The sequence below is a fragment of the Octopus bimaculoides genome, chromosome 1 (genome assembly GCF_046866305.1).
Source record: "Octopus bimaculoides isolate indiv1 chromosome 1, ASM4686630v1, whole genome shotgun sequence".
In the NCBI taxonomy this organism is placed as follows: Eukaryota; Metazoa; Mollusca; class Cephalopoda; order Octopoda; family Octopodidae; genus Octopus; species Octopus bimaculoides.
The window spans coordinates 55,177,570-55,196,036 of NC_142928.1; the positions used below are offsets into that span (position 1 = coordinate 55,177,570).

At 36.0% G+C, this 18,467-nt stretch overlaps 1 protein-coding gene across 4 annotated transcripts in view; it reads left to right on the forward strand.

The window, feature by feature from the left end:
* LOC149137547 (uncharacterized) overlaps positions 1-18,467 on the forward strand; it is a 50,944-nt gene that overhangs the window by 1,227 nt on the left and 31,250 nt on the right. The window contains exon 1 of one of the 4 annotated variants that reach the window (XM_089351027.1): positions 18,071-18,275. The exons of the other annotated variants lie outside the window; for them this stretch is intronic. The gene's annotated coding sequence lies outside the window, so the exon portion shown is untranslated. Of the gene's footprint in view, positions 1-18,070; positions 18,276-18,467 lie in introns of those variants that run through there. 4 annotated transcript variants of the gene reach the window in all.

The window sequence follows — 18,467 nt, forward strand, 5'->3', positions numbered from 1 at the left end:
CATGACCTCTGCATTTGTTGACTGTATACCAATGACCTGGCATTGCCTATCAACCTTTTCAACTCTTTGTTAGGGTTAAAGGCTACATTATATTTAGCTTCCAAACTCCTGCATTATCATTATTTTATTTAAGTTTTTTTTTCGATTGTAATCTTTAAAATAATGTTAACATTATATTTCGAAAAAAAATCACCTATTTCTAATTTCACCTACTACTACTATAGTGTTACAAATGTTTTGTTTTTTTTGTTAATATTATTGTTTATCTCAATGCAACAGATTTTATCTACTTCCTTTTATAAATCTTCTATTACGCTATTCGAAGCATCAATTCCACACGAAAAATGTGTACCCGATATATATGTATACATATATGTATAAAATCGGTATGTGTATATACGCGCGCGCGCATGTATGAATGTATTGTGTTGAATTAAGCTGTCGCTAGAATGTTGTCGTGTTTCCATTTAATGCTACTAAGTAACTTATTCGTTCTCGGTTTTATCTATTGATTTCTACGACCTTTGTCCTTTAACATATGCACCGAGTATAATATAGGTCATGTGAATATATTATGCAAATCTTTTGGTCATCAACTTAGACAAGCTGTTGTTGTCTACTTCACCATAGTAACAGTTAGCGAGCACCAAACTTTATGAATTTACTTTTCTAATTAAAAGCCAAATAATGATTTCGACAAGTGTTATCATTTTCTTAGTTTTTAATGTGTAATATTGAACATTTTATACGCATTGGGGCCTTCAACGAAAGTCAAACCATAAAAACGAGGCTGTTAGTTTCGTGGCAAGTTAACTAAAAATGCATTGTCCTGTTTCTTAAAGTTGATACTCAGAATTAGGAATTATTTGTATGGTGACGTGGATGAGATTCGAATTGACGTAGGTGTATCCTAGTGGTTTTTCATTAAGGTATTTATTTATTAGTGTCTAACTCTCAGAAGTTACTGCCAGTTGTACTCCTGTTCCATCTTCGAATAGCCTCCTACCTGTATTGATACCTGAGATGCCAAGAAAGTAGTTTTCTCAGTCCACTCCTTCAGTTTTCTGAAACAATAAAATATCGACAAGGTGTCTATCAGTGTGTAGAAACTAAACAGTACTCGTGCACGTGATATATTTAGATATATTCTGTATTTTATGAAGATTTTTTAAACCATCATCTAAGTTTTGCCACTTATGCATCGGATCGCAAGTTTTATAAGTAGCTCCTAATTCTAATATTGGTCACTACACATATCCCTTCTCTAAGTCATAAGTTATAACCTGTGCCAGTATGGATTTTATATAGAATCTGGAGATTGTGAAAGAGGATGCCATTGAGAAGAATTTCTGTCTTACACTCTAGTGTTTAACTTCTCAAATCTCAACAATAATCTTAGTTGGATTTTCTAAGTGTTCAAATTGTTACATAATTTCTCGTATTATAAGTTGGTTTCCTTTAATTGATTTGGTTTTGATTTTGAAATGTATTGAATTTAGGTATTTTTTCCTGGGATTACTGGAACATAACTGACAATTTATAGTCTTATGGATTGATAATAATAATTTCAAATTTTGGCACAAGGCCAATAAGTTCGGGGGAGGGAATAAGTCAATTACATCGACTCCAGTGTTGAACTGGTACTTGTTTTATTGATCCTGAAAGGATGAAAGATAAAGTCGACCTTGGTGGAATTTGAACTTAGAATGTAAAAACGGGCGGTACCAATTGTTTCCATTTCACTAATCAAGAAATAGGTTACTTGCCTAATTGTGATCACACACATCTGTACACACATGAAGATGGAGCGATGACATCAAGGAATGGACTAGGGAGACCCTAGTGGAGTGCATGGCTGCAGCACTGGATGGCAGTGTGTGATGAGAAGTTGTGATTGAGCCCCCAACCCCCAAACCCTCAGCCAATGGCATATCCATTCATCCTTTTATATGCATTATAAATTCCTACAAAATAAAATACAAGCTTTCACTTAGTCCATAACCTTTTCTGTCTTTTTCCTATTGTTTGTTTCTATGAACTCCAGTTAAAGGTGGAAAGGAGAAATTACGGAGTGAATTCAATACTGGACTACTAGTTCATTGTGTATGAGTGTTGGATTTGATTGAGAGTAGCCATCACATCATATGAGGATGGCTTGTAAGTAGACCTGCATCTTATTCAAAGGATATTCTCATTTGCTTCAGGCCAGCTCTGGTTCTTAAGATAGAAGCATTTTACATTTGGAAATCTATAAGCAGTAATTTTGTATGATAGAACTAGAGTTGGTCTGAGGTAAGTTGATATCAAGAGAGTGAAACACACAAATGGATTTAAAATAAGGGATATAATGTTTGAATGCTATTGGTTTAATGAACCAGAGTTGACATGACACCAAGATTTTTGACTCATAAAAGCACCTGATTGAAAGAGAGCTACACAAGTTCATAAACATTTATCAAGGTTGATACCTGTTATGATGACAATTTTATCCCTTCATATATTGGCAAAATCTAACCCAAAACCTCAACCATCTTGTTGCATATGTAGTTTTGAGATTGGAAATCAGTAATCTGGATTTGTAAAGTTAAGGATTGAAAAAGTATTAGATGGATTAAAACTGAGATTAGTATATAAAGTATTGCTTTCAGTGAGGGTTACTTCTATGCAGAATATTAATCTTATAAGGATCTATGAAGATTTTAAGACGTATATTTGGATATAACTTCCAAATTTGATGACAATATTGCATTAATATTGAAGAAATATGTACAACACTTCGCCATAGAAAAGACAAAAAGTTCTAAAAAGAGGAAGTAATTATCCTGCAAAGCTAAATGGCCCATGTGCAAAGACAATCCGAACACAGACAGGTGTTGTAATGAATGACTGGTAGAGCGGAAATGGCACGAGACCATTGCCAAGTGTAATGTCTCGGAGGTGCTCTGCAAACCGGTCAGCCAAGTGGGATCCCATTTGACCAACATAAAGAGACGGTCAGAAAGAGCAAGAGATGCAGTAGATGATATTGCTAGAAGTGCAGGTAAAGGTGTCAGTGATACGATAGGGATGATAATGCATGTGAGGATGGTAGTGTTGGAGAGGTAGGGGCAAATGTAGCAGTATGTGTGGGAGCAGGGGAATGAGCCAGGTTAGGAGGTGGGGTTAGGGAAGAAACTGTGAACCAGGTCACAGTTTGTGGGCTTATTTGAAGGAGGGAAGGGGTAGGTTGAGGAAGATGTGCAAAGTGGAGGGGTTGGACTGGAGTCACTGGAAGGCTTGGAGAATGGTACGTTGGAGATACACACACACACACACACACACACACACACACATATATATATATATATATATATATATATATATATATATATATATATATATATATACACATATACATACTAACAGAAAGACCACCTCCAGATGGTTTTCTGCTAGTCACTTGATTCTATTTTCACATTTAATTCCCAATTCTAATAAATTTTATATTTTACGTCTAATTACTTCTTTGTATAATAGTGCTCACTTGCTTAGTAAATATTGCTTTTATTGTTTTATCAGTCATAGTCTCTCTCTTTTAAACAAACATCAGGGTAGTCCAACAACAGAGGGAGAAGCAATGTGTCAGGTTTTACCTCCCCCCCCCCAAAGCAATGTAGAGATTACAATTTAGCAGCCCATCTGTAAGCTTTGCAGTGTGTATGTGAGAGAGAGGGAGAGCATTGCAAACAATGACTGAAATAAAAAAATTGTATAAATAAAAGTGCATTACTACAGATGTATATGCTCCTGACTTTGTTGCCTCATAACAACTAGAAAAATGGATACTTTTTAACAAAATTTTCTACAAATACCGCTTAGATGTGGCTTCAGCGTCTGTAGGGATTTATGGGAATGAATTTTTCCGAGGGAGTGGAGAGAGGAGTTTTGGAAAATTCACATGATCTGACTTTCTTTCCCTCATAACTTTCAGGAAAATGGATATCTTTTCATGAAAATTTATACAAATTCCTTTCAAATGGCATAGATTATGATTATAAAAAAATTTGTGGGGAAAAGTTTTTGAGGGGTTTTACCCCATTTTCCTCATTTTAGGGGTTTTTCCCCATTTTTAAAACTACAGCCTTTGAAATGAAGGGGTTGGGAAGGGGACAACTTTGTATGAAAAGGTTTTGAAAACTTTTTAACAACACCCTCCTTATCATCCCACTTCGGACCTATTTTGGCCAATTTTCTTTTGCACTTCAAAACCATGGGAAGAGCATTTTTGGTAAAAAAAAAAAAATTGTTAATATTTTCAGAGGGGAAGGTGAGTGATTTAAGGGCGATTTAGCGGTTGTTTCTAGCACAGCCAAAGACAACCCTCCTTGTTTCTCTATCACTCTTGCATGTATTAATTTTTTTTCAATATTTTATCCCCATAAATACATTTATATGCTATAAAAAGGAGAATTTGAGAAATTATGAGTCTTTTGCAACCCCACTCCATGCCTCTAATTGTTTCTGTTAAGAAATTAAAATATTAGAAAACCTGAGGTCATTTCTGGCATTTATCCACAGGGATTTAAAAAAATTATGGAGATATACTTGTATAGCAAGTGACTTGATCTCAGATCGTGTGCTGAAACAAAAACAATTGCAATATGGAAGTTGTTTGTTAGCCATTCAAGAACACACAAAAACAGTTAGTTTCACTTCAACATTTAAATTTCATTTGTGTCAAAATATTTTTGTAGCTTTGAAACTAACTTGTTCACTGACAAGACTTCACAAAAGTGATCCAGCACGAAGTGTGTTAAATTAATAAGGCACCAACAGAAAATGACTCTCCCCAGGTACAATCACATATATATATATATATATATATATATGAGAAGACCCGGCAAGTCAAGTGAGACCAAAATCCAAGGCCTCTGCCAGGGATGTAGCCAGCCCACTTACGCGTAACATTCCTTCATTGCACACTAAACTCCGCTTGCAAAGACATGGTAAGGCAAGTGAAATCGGAATCGAACTAAATTTGTAAGAACACTAAACTCAGTTTGTGAAGACCTGTTGGGGCAAGCGAAAAAACGAAATCGAGATGGCACCTATACCAGTGGAGCACTAAGAGCACTGTTCGAGCGTGACCGATGCCAGAGCAGCTGTCTGGCTTCCGTGCCGGTAGCACGTAAATAGCACCAGCGTGATCGTTACCAACGTCGCCTTCCTGGCACTTGTGCCAGTGGCACATGAAAAGACATTCAAGCAAGATCATTTGTTGCCTTCCTGGCACTTGTGCCAGTGGCATGTGAAAAGACATTCGAGCAAGATCGTTGCTAGTGCCGATGGACTGGCCCCTATGCAGGTGACAAGTAAAATACACCATTTCGAGCGTGGCCGTGGATCGTTACCAACGTCGCCTCCCTGGCACTTGTGCCAGTGGCACGTGAAAAGACATTCGAACGAGATCGTTGCCAGTGCCAATGGACTGGCTCCTGTGCAGGTGGCACGTAAAATACAGCATTTTGAGCATGGCCGTCGCCAGTACCGCCTGACTGGCCCTCGTGCCGGTGGCACGTAAAACACCCACTACATTCTCGGAGTGGTTGGCATTAGGAAGGGCATCCAGCTGTAGAAACTCTGCCAAATCAGATTGGAGCCTGGTGTCACCTCCTGGTCCACCAGTCTTCAGTCAAATCGTCCAACTCATGCTAGCATGGAAAGCGGATGTTAAACGACGATGATGATGATGATTAATAATGTTACGCAAAACTGCCTTCAGACTTTCCCTATTAATTTCGTCGTCTTTTGAATTATGAACATATTTATATCATAAGGGTTTTTTCGTTGTAAGGCTTTCTTTTTTAGTTGATTTTCACCTAGCAAGGCTTATCCTAGATGGCATAATAAGTCACACCCGGACAACGTCGGTTATACTGCTAGTTTATTTATATAAGAGCATTACTATACATGAATTCCTCACACTATGAGGGACTCTAAGGTCAAACTACCATAATAAACACATTTTTACCGAACGTGAGTAAAGTCAACTCACAAAACTGGCCTTTTAAAAACAAACTAAACTATATATCGACAATTTCGCAGTTATTACAGCAATATGTAACCTCTGCTCATTAGTATAGTATGGTCAAGATACATAAAAATAAACAAAAATTCAACATGCCAAATGAACACCTCATGTATCCAGCATAGTACATAGAAGATTGTTTATCCCTATATATCTATGTAAAAGGCGGGCTTTTTTTTTAATTGCATCTCGGTACATGTGTTTTTTCTTCCAGAATAAAATTCAGCGCTGAATATATTCTGGTTATATATTTAATTAATTCAATAATAGGATAAAATCTTTTACAAGAATTTATCAAGTAGCTAGCGTGAAAAATCCTCATAAGGGAAAAATCATTTATTCCCCAAATTATATTTATTTATATAAGGGCATTACTATACATGAATGCCTCATGCTATGAGGGACTCTAAGGTCAAACTACCATAATAAACACATTTTTACCGAACGTGAGGAAATGCAACTCTCAAAACTGGCCTCTTAAAAACAAAATGATTTTTCCCTTATGAGGTTTTTTCATGCTAGCTACTTGATAAATTCTTGCAAAAGATTTTATCCTATTATTGAATTAATTAAATATATAACCAGAATATATTCAGTGCTGAATTTTATTCTGGAAAAAAAAAAAAAAGAACACATGTACCAGGATACAAAACACACAAGGACAAGTACAGGGCTAATGTATTTCAATTTAACTTTATAGACATAATGAAATTATAATTCACAACATCATATTTCAGAACTGCTTATACAATCAATCTATACTACATTTTTCATTTATCTATTTTTCTAGTTACTTACATATTTACATATCCTTATGGAATTCCCAAATCCCAAACCCCAGCTTTTCCTTTTCATATAGGTTTCAGTTTGGTGTACATACACATTTTCTATGTTTATACAAGGGGGTGCTGAAAAGTTTCTGGCTTTGAGTAAAAACAAAATGCAGGAAAATCAATTAATTATGATTTTAGTCAACATATTCCCCTCTCAGATCCACACACATATTGCAGTAGCCCTGTAAAAGAACTTGGAAAGTTGGGCCTCCAACCAAGCCTTTTATGATACTTTTAAAATCAGGAACGTTTCAGCACCCCCTTGTATTTGTAAGAATATGTTCTGCAAATAGAATGATTGAAACAGCATATATAATATGAAGGTAAAAAGAGAAAGCTTAATGTAGAAATTTGAGGCAAATCATGATTGACTTAAAAAAACTCATTATATAATGGTTTTCTAACCATTTCTTTTAAGTTATCAGTTCTAGTTTTATCATTCTATTTACTGCCATGTGAACAAAACAACAGATTACAATAGAATTATACTTTGAAGAATACAATCAAATTAAGTTGTTTAGTTTTTTTAATTAACTCTTTTTCTATTTATATGTATATATGTATGTAGTTACATACTTATAATACTCTGCTTTGCTATAAACTGGTATTGAGTTCATTTTAAAAGCCTAATGAACAAAAATGGCATTCATGTATTCGTGCATTCATTCACAAAAGGCAAAATTTAAAGCATCTTTTATGCATTACAAATGTCTGTATAACTGTCTTGTTTTTCAACATTATTTTCACAAACATACACTTCCTGCTTGTTTATACTGAATAATACAGTGGTAATATATTTTTGGAGTGATTTCACTGAAACTAGAATTATACGAAACATTGTTATTAATAACAGTATATCTCTCGTACACAACATGGACAATGGTATAATTATATAATGTTTGTGTGTGTTATTTTAAAAATGAATGTATTCAAATAAATATGAATAATAGAAAGGTGCTGCCATTTTGCCTTTCTATCTATTTTCTCGATACTGATGTACATTTTCATTCTACCTGCCTCGCACCTCCACACCATTTATTTGGCAAATAATTTGATCAGAGAACATGTAGTCAAATGAAAACATTGATTGCATCATAATTGAGTGATAATGGTTGTTGTTGAGAATTTGTATGTTTTCTAGTTGATCAATTGAAGACAAAAGTTTTAACAAAGAAAATCTACATAATATACTATTGCATAAGCTATATTCATCATCATCATCATCATTGTTTTAATGTCCACTTTTCAATCCTTGCATGGGTTGGACGGAATTTGCCGAGGCAGATTTTGTATGATCAGATGCCCTTCCCGTTGCCATCTTTCACCTATTTCCTAATAAATTAATGTTTCCCTATGACCAGACATGTTTCTACAGAATATTGGAAATAAAGGACACCACTTGCATGACAGTGACACTCAATTACAACTAACATGTAATGTCAAAACATGGAGGCAACACCACACGCATGCATGAACAGATACGCACACGGTCATTTCATCATGTTAAACCATTAATCCCAACACATTTTTTTCTCTCTCTCTCCATTTTTCCTCTCATTCCTTTCTGTTGAAAAGCGTAGGATCAGAAGGCCAAAGACTTTTCCATTTTTCTCGAGTGTCAAACTAATACACCTACTTGTTGTTCTCTCATCTGTCTTTGTCTTTTGTTTTATGTAAATTTGAACTATATCATCATCATCATCATCATCATCGTTTAACGTCCGTTTTCCATGCTGGCATGTGTTGGACGGTGTGACTGAGGACTGGCGAGACAGGCTCCAATCTGATCTGGCAGAATTTCTACAACTGGATGCCCTTCCTAACGCCAACCACTCTGAGAGTGTAGTGGGTGCTTTTACATGCCACCGGCACGAAGGCCAGCCAGGCGGTACTGGCAACGGCCACGCTCAGATGGTGTTTTTATGTGCCACCTTCTCAAGCACAGCATATTTCCAAAGGTCTCAGTCCCTAGTTATTGCCTTGGTGAGGCCTAATGTTCGAAGGTCGTGCTTCACCACCTGATCCCAGGTTTTCTGCAGGTTCCCTCAACCACTAGGGTGTGACTCTTTTTCACACAGCTATCCTGTGTGTGTGTGTGTGTGTATATATGATGGGCTTCTTTCAGTTTCTGCCTAGAAAAGTCACTTGCAAGGCTTTTCACTTATTTTACAAAAAATTGGCAATATATTTTTATATAATTCTAACAAGATCTTAAATTGCTTTCATGACAAAGCCTACATTATTTCAGAGAAAGCTTTCTCACACCAAATCATATTCAATAAATTACAATTTTATGAATTAGTAGTTGAGAAGCCTTTTCACTTTGGAATTACATGAAATGTATCAATAGTATTTTGGAAAATGTACTGTGATGTGTATACTATATAAAATTTTGTTATGCTTTGTTGCAATAATGGTTAGATTGAGATAATCTTTTCTAACATAAACTCAAGGCCATAAATTTAAAGGTGGAAGTTACTTGATTAGATTGACCTCCTTGTTTGACTACTTATACACACATATCTAAAGAAAGGTTATCGCTAGTTGACAGATGATGTCAATACATTAATTTCAATAAAACTTGAAATGATGAAATAATATTACCATATGTCAACTTTTATAATTTCTTTGAAATGTTATGCTATTATTATATATTCATATATGTCACCACACATTTCTCTTTTCAATGACTGAATTAATATTAACTTAATAAAAAGTATAAGGCCACTCTAATTTGGAATGTTACAGAAACCTGTAATTTGGATGTTGTTATCAGCAGTTTTTAAAATTAATATCCTCATAGCAATGACCTTAGTTTATATTTAGTTAACCTGTGTTTACTTTCATATTTTCTTTTAGTAGTTTTTCTTTTCAACTAGTTAGTAGAAGGACTTGACAACTTGAAAGAGCAACTTTGTTTTACAAATCCTTTGTTTGTGGAGAAGCTGCATTATGTTAACATATGTATATTATCTAACTGAATTAATATTTTCTTATAAAATAGTATGCAGTAGTCTATAAATAGCAATATTCTTTTCTTCTCTAGGCACAAAGCCTGAAATTTTTGGGGAGGGGGGCAGTCGATTAGATCAACTCCAGTACGCAACTGGTACTTAATTTATCGACTCCAAAAGGATGAAAGGCGAAGTCAACCTTAGCAGAATTTGAACTCAGAACGTAAAGACAGATGAAATACCGCTAAGCATTTTGCCTGGGCAGCTAATGTTTCTGCCAGCTTGCTACCTTTATGAATAGCAATATTGAAGAATTTTCATTTTCAAATTTTCTGAAGAGATTAAATCTAGATACATTACTGAAAGTTCATCTCCTCTTATTGTTGTATTGTACACTTGTGATGTTTTAAGTGACTTGACATGTTAATGGCTATGTAGTTAAGAAGTTTGATTCCCAACCATATGATTTCAGGTTCAGTCCTACTGCATGGCACCTTGGGCATGTGTCTTCTTCGTTAGCCTTTGACTCACTAAAGTCTTGTGAGTGATAGGCAGAAACTGAAAGAAGCCTTTTCTATGTGTTTTTATATAGATATATATCATCAGTGGATCATTTATCCAAAAAAAGAAGCACATTCTAAAAGTTAGAGCAGTAAAGTATTTACATGAATTTAAATATGTGTCCAGTCATAGATTTATAGATGGCTTGTCAGACTCCAACGCCACTGGAGTCTGACAATTTGTCTATAAAGCTAGGTGCTTTATGGATGCAAATCCATTGGTCACCAGACATATATTTAACTTCACCATTGTCATCATTTAACATCTGTTGTCCATGCTGGGGAGCTGCATCAGAATCAAGTCTGATTTGGCTTGGTTTCTGTGGCTGGATGCCCTTCCTAATGCTAACAACTTTATAGAGTGTGCACTTTTACGTGGCACTGCATGGGTGCTTTTACATGGTTCCACATGGGCACTTTTATGTGGCACCTCATGGGTGCTTTTACATGGCCTGCGTGGACATTTTTATGTGGCACTGCATGGGTACTTTTACATGACACTGCATGGGTGCTTTTCCTGGCACAGCCATGAGTGCTTTACATCACCAGTAGGATCAATCTTAACACTTCTGTTGCAGAGTACAGCCCTCTGTCATCTCACCTGAAAGGTTCACCTTCCTGAGGTTGTTCTTCAGTACTTCATCCCATGTCTTCCTCGGTCTCCCACTCCTATGAGAGGTTGTCACTTCTTTATGGAGTTGTCAGCATACATATGCATGACCATGACCAAACCAGTGCAGTCTTCTCGTACACATAGCAACCAATTCCTTTTTTAACTTCACTCTCAGAACACTGTCACTCTGTGGAACATGTACATTTACATTACACATCCATGGGAGCATACTAGCTTCATTCCTTTCTAACCTTCGCATGTCCTTTGTATTCAGGGCCTATGTCTCACTACCATGTAGAATTGCTATCTATACTTGCATCATACAATTTTCCTTTCACCTGGGGAGAGAAACCTTTCATGGCCAACAAATGTAACAGCTCTCTGAATTTCCTCCATCCTATTCTAGCTATCACACTCTCTGTGCATCCTCCCCTACTACTAATTTGGTCCCCTATCATCATCATCATCGTCGTCGTTTAACGTCCGCTTTCCATGCTAGCATGGGTTGGACGATTTGACTGCGGACTGGTGAAACCGGATGGCAACACCGGCAGAGTTTCTACAGCTGGATGCCCTTCCTAACGCAAACCACTCAGAGAGTGTAGTGGGTGCTTTTACGTGTCACCTGCACGAAAACGGCCACGCTCGAAATGGTGTCTTTTATGTGCCACCCGCACAAGCCAGTCCAGGGGCACTGGCAACGATCTCACTTGAAAATCCTATGGGAGCCAGTCAGGCGGTACTGGCAACGGCCACGCTCAAAATGGTGCATCTCATGTGCCACCCGCACAAGAGCCAGTCCAGGGGCACTGGCAACGATCTTACTTGGCTTGCCGAGTCTTCTCACGCACAGCACATTTCCAAAGGTCTCGGTCAGTAGTCATCGCCTCGGTGAGGCCCAATGTACGAAGGTCTTGCCTCACCACCTCAGCCCAGGTCTTCCTGGGCCTACCTCTTCCACGGGTTCCCTCAACTGTTAGGGTGTGGCACTTTTTCACGCAGCTATCCTCATCCATTCTCACCACATGTCCATACCAGCGCAATCGTCTCTCTTGCACATCACAACTGATGCTTCTAATGTTCAGCTTTTCTCTCAAGATACTTACACTCTGACGAGTATTCACAATATATATATATATATATATATATATATGTGTGTGTGTATTTATACATATATGTATGTATAAATATTATGTGTATGTATAAATATATATAAATATAAATGTGAAGCTCTATCAAATCCTTGTTCATCAGGGGCTGCTTGTCTTTTTCAAATAAATCTGTGAAATCCTCCTCCTCCAAATTCATTTCCAGTTCTTTGCTCATAGTCACCAACTTTTTGTTGATGTCAACATTATCAAACCCCTTAATATCATTCATGAATTGCGGGAATAGCTTCTTTCATACACCATTCATAACCATGCTCTGTACATCATTCCATGCCGCTGCTATGTTCTGCACAGCCTTGTAGATATCATACCTCTTCCAAAAGTCACGAAGTGTGATGGACTCATCAAGATCAGTTGCAGCTATGGGTTGCCACAGCATACGCTTCATATAGTAATACTTGAAGATAGTAATTATACCCTGATCCATTGGCTGCCGGAGAGATGTGGTGTTCATAGGGAGGTATATGATGATAACGTTGGGGTCAAAATTTATGATGTTTTGCGGGTGCCAGGAGCATTATCTAAGATAAATAAAACCTTAAAAGGAATCTCTTTTGTCCTGACCGTACTTCTCTGCTGCTGGGATAAAATGATTGAAGAACCAATCTTCAAAAACAACAACAGTAACCCATGCTTTTGAATTAGCCATCCATATAACAGGGTATACTTGGGTATGTTCTTCAAGTCACGGGAGTTGTGTGCATGATACACAAGCAATGGCTTTAACTTAAAATCCCCTGGGGTGGATGTGTTTTCAAAACGAAAGTAGATCTCTCACTATCAAGTGTCCCAGATGAACCAACTTCACAGCAGGAAGTACAAATGAGAGTAGTGGCATCAAACTCCCTCATGCACCAAATGTCAAGTTCTGAAAAGAATTAGTGAAGTAAAAATTATGTAGCAACACCAGATGGCGGTGCCCCAGCATTGGTGTCTGTCAAATGTGTGTGTGTCTCCTCTCCCACCATTTGATAATCAGTGTTGGTTTGTTTATATCCCTATAACTTAGTGGTTCATCAAAAGAGACTGACAGAATAAGTACTAGAGAAAGAAATTCTGGTTGTGATTTATTTAACTAAAACCCTTCAGGGCAGTGCTCCAGCATGACCGCAGTTCAGTGACTGAAACAAATAACAGAAGAAAAGAAGAGAAAAGATGATATTTAACCTTTTGGCATTAAGATTATATATTCTGTCAAATATAATCCTTATTTATTCCCATTGCTTTGAATTCATCATCATCATTTAACATCCGCTTTCCATGCCAGCATGGGTTGTCCAAAGATGATGATGAATTCAAAGCAATCATGCATTATCTTGTAGTTTTGAGGTTTTGATGTGATTATTTAATTTTAGAATGAAATTGTACTATAGGTGTGAGAGACCAGATTTGGCCAGTTTCAACATAAAACTGGTAGAATCTTTGGGCCAGGTATGGTTGGTATACATGTTAAACGGTTAAATGCTAAAAGCCTTCTTAACCATTTTTTGTGTGTAGTTAAAGTGGTTAATTAGGGATCATTTATTTATTTTAATTTTAGGTTGGCTGTTGTAAATTGGATTTAACAGATGTATACATACTTTACTTTTCAATGGCAACAACTAGACATGCCTGCGCTGTGCCAGCTACTGTGATTTAAACCAGCAAATATATATTAATATATTAAACTTGTGAATATATTAATTTAAAACGATACTAAATTAAATTACTTATCATTGGCTAAGAATTCAAACTATCCTGCAAACTCAGTTTGCTATGAAAATGATGATAATAAAAGGAAGCTAGTAAAAGAATGCTGTATTTGAGAATTAGCAACAATATTCCTATATAAAACACTTACAGCATTAGTTGTGCTAATAATAGGAATATTCTGGACATCTACTTAGTATTGTAGTTTTTTCTTTTTTTTTGAAAAGCATAAGATGCACCATATTTGTGTAACACTTCATCTGTAATCTGGATTGAGATCTGTAAATATTAAATAGCTGTTTGGAATCAAGTTGGCATTTATTCTGGATTATAAACCTTGACTTTTAGTAGCAAATTTAGTTATAGCAATAACATATCATAGGTATCATTTTTACCACTTTCATGGTCATTTTTCAATGTCCATACATATTAATTTTGAAATGACCTCTTTTCATATGTTTCTGTCATTTCATCTTATCCTCATTTTAAATAGCATCATCTGTTAGGTTTGTGAAAGATGTTTCCTTTTAATTAGAAACTTCACTAATTGCATTTATTATGGTGCATATAATACAATCATTAGAATTGATGAAAAATAGTAGTTAGTAGCCTACATGCACAAAAAAGAGAAATGAGATGTGTTTGATTATTATAAGGATAGAAAATATTTCTAATGAATGGCTTTGTTCAAAATATAGGCATTTCCTCTCCCTATGCCCTTTCAAAGCAAAATAAATGACGTCTGTTTTTGTTATTAATAATAGTTAGCTATTGTTTAATATACTGAAGGAGACAGTTACTTGGCTCCTTGAGTCTTAGTGTTTGTTTCTTACATGAATCCCTTTGTCATGATTTTTGAAATTAGAAACAATTAGATACAAAATTTCAACATAATAAGTTGTTTTAAAGTTAAATGCATATTAGAATAGTTTTTAAATTCTGCTTTGTATAAGAATATGCTGTTCTAGAAACGTTTAGCAGTTTTAGTTTGAGAAAGATCTTGTTTTTATTAAGAGGAATTCATAACACTTCATGTTTCCAGACCAAGGCAATGTGTATGGTATCTTTATCCACATTATTACTGCTTTTAGAGCTATTCTGGTGTGGTAGGAAAGGAGGTTCCATGATTTTAGCCAGGTGTCAGATGTTTCTGGGCTGTGTGATGCAGAAAAGCATCTTTTACTTTTTTGGCACTTATCTGGCATGTACTACTATGTACAAAATACCTTATTTTGTTGGGATAAAGGATTTTTTTTTTAATAAGAAATCTAAAGGAATATACATTTTATACATTTGATGATGGTTTTAGTGACATGCTTAGCTTTCTTCTTCAAAGTTAGAGCTGAAGTATATTTGCTGCAGAGAGTAATCAACATTGTATTGCTGATTTGAAAGAACCAAGGAATTCTAGGAATAGAGGTTGTAGTGTGGTAAATTGATATGGATTGCCTTCATTAGATAATGGTTACATAACCTTAGAGAAACATGTTGGTGGTTAAGTTAATCTGGAGGAACAAAACAAATCTATAATGTCTGGATAGATAGTAGGTCAGTCAGAAATGTTGTACAAACAGTTCAAAATATTCTTAGAACATAAAGTGATATGATGCAGGCAGCTTAAAATTGGCAAATATTTTCAACTATGTGCCATCAGATCCAAATAGAGTTGTGTATAGAAAATATCTAAAGAAGGTGGTTTCAGAAATGTGTAAGTGAGGTTGTTGTCATCACCATTTGCAGAATGAAAGATAATCAAACAACAGCAGATAAGTAGAGAGGAATAGAGAAAAAAGGTCTTGAATGTCTTTGCTACCAATGTGGACAGAGAAGTAGTTGTACACAGAGTGGTTTCCATTGCAATGCAAACTCAACTTTTAGGAAAGATTTTGACGAGGCTAAGTTGCATTAACGTTAAAAGTTTACACACCAGCGGTGAATTATATGTGTGGTTTGTGAGTCAATGAAACTTTATATCTGGAAGCTGTGTTTTAATCTTTGAAATTTTGATTATTGCTTTATGAGTGTATGAGATTTCCAGGCTTCTGTAATTTTGAGATAAATGTTTGAAAGTTAAGAATGAAAATAATTTTATGTAACAGAGTTAGTGCTACAAGATATTTTTGAATATTATTTATATTATCAGATTATCTTCAGACAGTTAAGCTCATTTAAAGTGTTGGTCTTATCGTTTTGTTGGTAAATAGACAATCTTCATTTGGAGATGGATGTAAACAAGAATAATAAATAACTCTTTTGTAAATGATATATTTTGAATGCCTGTCCAACTATAATTAATAGGTCATAATTCTTAGGGTTAAAAACCTTTTAGATTGAAAAAAGCAGAGAGCCATTTGCAAGACTTGAACCAAATATTTACTTTAACCCCAACTGTTGTGATACCATTGTGCTAAAGTAATTTTCAACTTTTATCCATCAAAATTGGAAGCTTTTGTCTTACCTGCAAGAAAGTAAGTTTGTTTACATTTAAAAAGTAACAATAGAAGTATCAAGAAATATATGTTGTTGGCACTCCGTCGCTTACGACGTCGAGGGTTCCAGTTGATCCGATCAACGGAACAGCCTGCTCGTGAAATTAGCATGCAAGTGGCTGAGCACTCCACAGACACGTGTACCGTTAACGTAGTTCTCAGGGATATTCAGCGTGACACAGTGTGACAAGGCTGACCCTTTGAATTACAGGCACAACAGAAACAGGAAGTATGAGTGAGGGAAAGTTGTGGTGGAAGAGTACAGTAGGGTTCGCCACCAACCCCTGCCGGAGCCTCGTGGAGCTTTAGGTTTTTTTGCTCAATAAACACTCACAATGCCTGGTCTGGGAATCGAAACCGCGAGTCCGCTGCCCTAACCACTGGGCCATTGCGCTTCCACTTCAAGAAATATATAAATAAGACTAAAAAGATACATTTCAAATGCCAATCTAGTTACAACTAACAACTTCATAATACATAGGATTAAAACCCCTTGGACAGTAAAAAGGAGAAAGGGACCTGTGAAACTGAAACCTTGCAGCTACTTTCACCCAGACACTTGTGTTAACATTATAATAGAGTAAGGCGGTGAGCTGGCAGAAATGTTAGCACACCAGGTGAAACGCTTAGTGGTATTTCGTATGTCTTTATGTTCCGAGTTCAAATTCCGCCGAGGTCAACTTTGCCTGTCATGCTTTCAGGGTCAATGCATTAAGTACCAGTTGTGTACTGGGGTCAATCTAATCGACTGGCCTCCCTCCGAAAAAGTTTCAGGCATTGTGCCTAAAGTAGAAAAGAACATTATAATAAAGTAGCTTCTTGACTTCCATTTTTGTTATTAATAATGCTGAGACAGTTGAATGGATAGAGCATTGGAATAGTTATTCATAGGTTATAAGTTCAAATCTACTGCTAGTGATTTTATATATTTCCCCACTAGTACTCTGTTTATTCTGTACTGCCTAAGTCCACCCATCTGTTGGCTATGAATACTAGATCATGCAGGCATGTTATCTTGCTTCATTCCTCTTATTTCTATAATCTTGTAAATTGATATAGACATTAAAACTAAATAATATACATGTGGTTTGAAATATGGTTGTTATTTCATGCTGCTGCATTAGCTATAAATACTTCACAGTAGCAAACAAAGCTACCTTTCAATTGCAAACTTCTGTTTTATTCTTTTGTATTTGTTTGAAATAACAATATATTTCATTTGAATTAAATACTGTTTGTGTGTATGCATTCATGTGTATGGTGTTTATTGGTATGTGAAAGCATGTTTAATGCACACATATGAGCACACACTCACAAACACATGCACACAAATAGATATGTGTGTGTGCACGCAAGTGTGTGTGTGTGTGCAAGTGTGTCTATGTGTGCATAAACATGCATACACATCACAATAAACACCATACACATTACTGCATGCACAATTAAACAGATAGTATACATTTGTGTGTGTGTGTGCGTGTGTATGAGAGAATCTGTTGTAATTGTATGTTTATATCGATTTTGAGGCTTTGCCAATGAAACCTAGACTGGAGTCTTTTTACAACATATATTATTATTATTAACACTATCAAAAACTCGTCTCTGACCTCAGCCATCACATTAATGACCTCAAGTGTGACCTTTGCAGTTGCTGCTGGCTCCACCTACATATTAACAGCATCTCATCCTACAACTTTACAGGCTGCTATCCACATCCCTAATTACTAGTCACAGAGAGGCAGTTCTGTCACATTTCTCCATCAATTGTAATTTTCTCTTTTTATTTATGAGCGGATCAGTCTCAACCTAAATATTAAAACATCTCATAACTATTAAAGGTTACATTTAATAATTGCCTTATGTACTTCACCTATCTTTTCTTCTATCACCTATGCTTCACGGTAAGTATTTGTAAGCCTGGCTCATTGTGTATTTTATATAGAGCTTATGTTGTCATCTGCTTCAGTATTGATATTCCCTCTTTGTTGTGAGTATTTTTAGCTTGTGTTGATGTTCCTTTTTATTACTTGTATTCTGGATCTGTCACTCCTTCTGTCTTATTTCAAGTAATCCTGTTCAAAGGTTATTTCTGT